Source organism: Aphelocoma coerulescens (genome assembly GCF_041296385.1).
Source record: "Aphelocoma coerulescens isolate FSJ_1873_10779 chromosome Z unlocalized genomic scaffold, UR_Acoe_1.0 ChrZ, whole genome shotgun sequence".
In the NCBI taxonomy this organism is placed as follows: Eukaryota; Metazoa; Chordata; class Aves; order Passeriformes; family Corvidae; genus Aphelocoma; species Aphelocoma coerulescens.
The window spans coordinates 22,373,578-22,380,245 of record NW_027184085.1 but is presented as its reverse complement, the minus strand read 5'-3'; positions in this window follow the sequence as shown (position 1 = coordinate 22,380,245).

Sequence of the window (6,668 nt, the reverse complement as noted above, 5' to 3'; positions counted from 1 at the left end):
CCCATCAGTCTTGAGGTCTGTATATTAGTGGAGAAATCTGATGTTCATAGTCTGATCATAATCCAGGGCTTGCAGAAAACTACAAAGTGTTTTTTCTTCCTACATATTGCTAAAGGACCTTTATAATATATAGTACAGGTCACTGTGAGCTAGGAATTCATGCTGGGAAGTGAAGGTGGACCCTTTGTAGCAGCATGGGGATGTATCAGCCTCAAACATCTACCTCATTATAGTTGCTGGGTTTGTAGCATTCATATGAAAAGCAGCGATATGAAAACATTTGAATAAGTAGTTTGGGTGACATGGAGTATCCCCTTCTTAGTAGAGCAGTCTTTGAAATCTAAAGTGTTGGAGTGAGAGTTCCTCTGGACCCAGGCCCAGAGGAAAGCCAAAGCACAGGGGTTGAATTAAAACCTTTGGATAAGCTGAGATACGTGAAGTCACACCAAAGTGAATAAAAATATGGACTTTTAACTTTTAGTAGAAATATATGATAAGTGCCTTAAACATTAAAAAGCTGTAGCAGAGACCTTAAACACAGTTCTTGCTGCAGCAGTGTTACCTTTTCACAGAATTCTTTATTTTAGACAAAATATAGATAGAATTATACTGTTCACATTTTTTAGAGTGTTCACATAAACAGTAGGAACTGATAGAAACTTGTCATGGGTTAGCAAAGCATAGTCCCAGAAGTGATGTTCTTGCAAAGGGATGCTTTCAGCTCCTCTATGACCTGACAGAACCTATCAGCTGGCCAGTTTGAATATGGACAATTCTTTAAGCCACCTGAAGTTGTGACTGCCTCTGTGATCCACACTTAAGAACAGACAAACCCCGGGCAGAGCTCTCTCTCTCATTTCCAGCACTGGGACAGGTGGTTGCGGGCCCTGTGTGGGGACCAGCCCTGCTCGGGCCAGGCCCTGCTCGGGCCAGGCCAGGCCAGGCCACGGCCATCCTGGAGCCGATGGACCCTGTTCTACCCACGGAACCCCCCCCCAGCCCTGCTGTGGGCAGCCGGAGCGGCTCGCACCCCCCTCCAGTGTGGCCAAGATCAGCTAAAGCTGCACCGCTGTCTGGCAGAGATCATGTGACCGACAGTGATAAGCCACATTCCAGCTGCAAGGCCAGGGTGAGATTAACCCTTTTAGTGCTGTGAAGAGCTGAAAACCTGAGGAAGGAGAAAGAGGAGATGCTTAAAGCTGAAATTCTGTTGTGAAGCTATGATATATCAGAGTATCCCGTTGTAATTTCATGAAGATATGGGGGGTGGAGTGTTCAACTCATTGTGAGCAAAAGCACCTGCACTGAGATAGGCAGATGCTGACGCAGCTGTAATTTCATGAGAAGTTTGGACAGGGAGAGATGGAAGTGATGAGGACTTTTGCTCCAAATGGGAAAGGAGAAAACCTCAGTTCCTAGAGATGCTCCCAGAGATAGTCCTAAAGATGAAGATGAGGAAGACCCTTTGCTCCCAGGGAAGGAGAAGGGCCTCTGTTCTTAGAGATGAAATGCTCCCAGAGATTCGTGAAGAGAACTTTTGTTTCTGAACAGCTCAACCTTAAAATTGTACCCCAAAAAACTTCAAAAGTGGATCCTCGAAAGCAGTTGTGGGAAAAGCTGCAAGCTGGGGGAAGGGACTCACATTTGAGCAGAGAGACCTCTTCCTAAATGGACTGATCAAAGTTATTTGGAAGTGGGCGGCTGTCTCGTTGTGATAATGTGTTCATAGCATGGACAAGAGAGACTTCTCTTCCTAAATGGACTGAACAAGGTTATTATGGAAGCGGTAAACAGACTGAACATCTGAAGGGTTGCCTTTCCACATTGTCACTTGGAGAAGGGAGAAAGGCGGGGAAAGGAGAAGAGTTCTGAAGGTGTGGTATGATTTTTTTTTTTCCTCTTTTAGGTCTGTTAATAAACTTCTTTATATTCTTTCAAGATTGGTGCCTGCTTTACATTTCTCCTAATTCTTATCTCACGGAAGGTAAACAGTAATGAGTGTCTTGGACCAAACCACTACACTAAATTGTTGTTTCTGCCTGGTTACAAACCCAACCCGCTACAAAACTGTATATGCAAATCTGTGTAATACCTATGTAACACTTGTGTAAGACTTACAACTGTCAGAATTAGACTGGGGTAGGTTAAGAAAAGGAAAACTAGAATCGTGTGTTAATTTTATTGGTCAATTAACAAATATAATCCACACTTCTGTAAGTTTAGAGAAGAAGCCGTTTTCTACTTGCTGTTTGCCTGCTGCTGCTGCTGTTACTGCTTGGCCTTATCATGTAACCCCTTCAAACTGTACCTTCAGAAGACTATGAAACTATGAAATAAAGAACTTTATCAGGACAGCAGCCTCCTCTGCTCTTTCACCCTCGTCCAAAAAGGAGGGGTATCCCATCAAAAGCTCAACACTAAAGAAGATGGTTAAACTATACTGGATGATCTAACTAAACTACATGACTCGATAATTGTTTGCATGTGCATGGCAGCACAGTGTGTGGCTACCTCTTGCTTGTGAAAACCAGTGTGCACGTATCAATGTTTCTGTATCACCTACCAAGCAGCGAATAGCTGAACAAGGATGGAGGAACAGAGGTTCCTCTCAGTGTGGTCGTCAGAGAAGACTCTGCAGGGAACAAACAAGGAGAAACTGCCTGATGAAGGGTTAGTGAGGAAGTGGGAGTGTCACAGAAAACATCCTTAGCCCAAAATGGTTCATCTGATCAGCCTATGAGTACTCTGCTTTATCTAACTCCTCATATTGCTGTCATATTGGATTAGACTGTCCCACAATCCCTGCTAAAACCTGGAACTGCTCATCTTTTTGCCCCTGTCATCTGACAAAGCACAAGCCACAGGCCTCCTATGACTAAGAGCCTCTCCTTGCACTTAGGAAGTGGAGGATGCTTCCTCACTTGTTTTTTCCTAGTTATGCAGAAACACATCTGCTTTGTGATCTTTTCTTTCCTTCTTGGCCAAGAAAGATGATCTCCTGCTGCAAACCCCCTTCTACCTTGGATTCGGCTGTTGTATGCCCTTATTCTGTCACATCAATCTAAACCAGGGAAAAGCAGGAAGAGAGAAATGGGATCATGCAGACTTTCTCTGCTGTGTCAATTTCTAGCTATTATCCATTTATTTTGCAGTCTTAAACTCTGTTTCACCATCCATGATAAGAAAATACTCTGGCCATAATTTACAATGAATAGGGAAGGAGAATTTTGGTTTCCCCTTCCAAAACCAGAAACAAGCCTCAATCTAGCAACACCTTTGCTACTGACACGAGATTAATGGAGAGAAAATATGTAAAATTACGACCACCTCCTCACCTGATCTCCTCCTATGTCTCTGTATCTTCTGGAAAGCTGTATCCTGAGCACAGTGAGGGAAAACTCAAACCTAAAAACCAGAAGTTCCTCCAAACCTCTGTACCAAAGAAAGGGCATCAGAGAAGACTAACGTTATCTAGTTGTAAGGACTACAAATCTAGTATTTATATTAGAGTTGAGCATATTCTAGTAGTAGTATTCTAGAATTTTGTATTTGCTTTGCATTTAGAACAGACATAGATATATTTGGTGCCTTCATTTCAGCCTTTTTTATTCTACTTTTTGAGAGCATTTTGACCAATCCATTCTCTTTAGGAATGCTACAAAAAACTCAAGCTCTGTGCCATGCGGGAATATTCCCTTCCCTGAACCACCAAACAGTTACTGATTGGATTTCCTGCCTTTGCCCCTTGCTTCTTACCATATTGGCTTCCATCTGGTCATACACCTTAAAAATGTAATGTGCTGGTGTGCTAGCTGTCTTTATACCACACAGGAGGTGTAAACATGAGAGAAACCAATGACCTTCAACGCATCAGAAAGAGAAGGTGAGAAAGTATTGGAAAAATGTATGTTGGGGCAAATAGTGTAGGATGGAGTTACTTTAGGCCTAAAAGATAAATGGATTTTGTCTTCAATAGCAAATTTTTCTTTGAGATAGCTTGAACTTATTGTTAAGGAGAAACGTAAGATCAGAGAAACAGATTTCTGACAATTGATATTTGTTAGACAGAGGCTCTTCCTGGATGGATGAGGGGAGAACAATGGATAGTATCTACCTCAACTTCATCAAGGCTTTTTATACTGTGTCTCACAATATCCTCATGGGCAAACTCAGGAAGTGTGGACAGAATGAGTAGAAAATGAGGTGGATTGAGAAGTGGCTGAATGGCAGATCCCAGAGGGTCAGAAATAGTGGCACAGTGTCTGTTTGGAGGCCTGCTAGTCGTGGTGTCCCCAGGGTTCAATGCTATACTGTAACTTATTCATCCATGACTTGGATGAAGGGACAGATGCCTCCTCAGCAAATTCACTGATGATACAAAGATGGGAGGAATGGCCAACACCCCGGTGTGCTTTGCAGCCCTTCAGAAGGACAAGGATGGAGAGACGGGCAGAGAAGAACCATCTGAAATTCAGCAAAGGCAAATGCCAGGTCCTGCACCTGGGGAGGAACAAGCCCAGGCACCAGCACAGGCTGGGGCTGACCTGCTGGGGGGCAGCTCTGCAGACCTGTGGGTCCTGGTGGACACCAAGCTGTCCATGAGCCAGCAGAGTGTCCTGGTGGCCAAAGAGGCCAGTGGTATCCTGGGGGGCATTAGGAAGGGCATTGCCAGCAGGTCATGGAAGGTGATCCTGCCCCTGTACTCAGCCCTGGTGAGGCCTCACCTGGAGAGCTGTGTCCAGTTCTGGGCTCCTCAGGACAAGAGAGACATGGAGCTCCTGAGCGGGTCCAGTGGAGGCTACAAAGGTGATGAGGAGTCTGGAGCATCTCTTATGAGGAAAGGCTGAGGGAGCTGGGCCTGTTCAGCCTCAAAGAGATACAACTGAGAAGGGACCTCATCAATGTCCATCAGTACCTAAAGGGAAATTGCCAAGAGGATGAATCCAGGCTCTTCTTGGTTGTGCCAAGCAACAGAACAAGAGGCAGTGGGCAGAAACTGATGCACAGGAAGTTCCACCTGAACACAAGGAAGAATTTCTTTACTGTGCAGGTGACCATGCACTGGAACAGATTGCCCAGAAAGGTTGTGGAATCTTCCTCACTGGGAGAGACAACTGCCTGGACACAATCTGTGCCATGTCCTCTGGGATGACCCTGCTGGAGCAGGGAGCTTGACCACATAACCCACTGTGGTCTCTTCCAACATTACCCATTCTGTGATGTGATCAGAAAAATAAGGGAGAAGGAACTTTTTTGCATTTATTGCATTCTACAAAGAGCTTTTGTACTAGGCATGAAAAAGAATCAGAATGGTCAAGAGATTCTGTAGTAAAAAAGATGCAGGAATTCATGAGGAGATCAGGTTTTGCCATCATCACATTTATATAGCTGAAAATTCACTTTGGCAATATTGCAGCAAATAAAGCATGTCCCACAAAAAGCTTGGCCAGAAAGATCACCAGTGAGAATTCCAGATACTACAAGATGCTAGAAAAACATGTATCATCTTTCAGGCTTAAAGCAATAGAAATTGCAATTTCATATCTGGATATCCTCTCAGATCCTTCGGCCTTTTTAATTGGCAACTAGTGGAACAACTGGGAGGTTACCAAGACTGTGGTTTGGAATTTCCTGAGGAGTTTAGCCATAGTATGTCCTACTTCTTGACAATGATTGCAGATGTCTGATATCCACAACGGAATTTTATTGCAAACCATGGGTGTAGTTAATTCTGCTTTGATTTTTTCCAGTTGCCATGAGTCTTCACTTTGGGGATATTAGAATAGCTGTTATTTTTAAAAACCACCACTAGAGATCCAGTTCCTGTCGTAGCACATAAATATTTTTGGCTTTAAACAATTTTAAACCAAATGTTATATCACAAAGATGAGAACTGACTCATAACAATGCAAACAAAGATAATGATGATTTTGGATATGTGGTATTGGGTCCCTATCTCTTGAGCAAGATAGTTCCTGGAAAGGTTGCCTGAACACCATTCTGCGAGTTCCCTTGAGTCAGCTTTCAGGTCTCAACAGACATTCAGCCGAACCTGAACCTAGATGGAGGCTGTAGAAATGTGCACAGCCTGTGGCCTTGTAGCCAAGACAGGAAAAACCCTAAGGGTTCTGGTGCAGAAAAAGGGTCCTGGTCAGATGAGGTATTGGTATCTGTGGGTTGCCAAACACTGTTGCATGGGTGAGAGACTAGACGCTGGCGTCTGTGTCCCCTTGTACAACGTCTGCCCCAAACAGAGCCAAAAAAAGGCTAGGGAGTGCCCTCTGCCATAGCAGCAAAGCCACTTTCTCACCTTGCTGAGACTTGTGAAGACAGTGGGCAGTCTTTAATAGGATTTGTTAATTTAAAATACTGTTTTGGTGCCCACGAGTGACCAGCTTCACCCATCAAGATTTAATTATGTGGCACACAGCACGATTTTCACCACTTTTTTTTTCTTTCATCTATGAAATTCTGAAGGTGTCTCATTATAGTCTCTGAAGCCTTCTCAGAGTCTTCCCTGCATTAAGGTCGTAATGCTGTTGATGAGTTTGGTTCAGTTGTGTTTAAAACCAGGTGAAGATTTACTCTGTTTCTATTAGAACCTGTACTTCTTGAAAGACACCAGGGATTTTATCCTACAGAATTTTCTATATATTTCAGTGACAGTG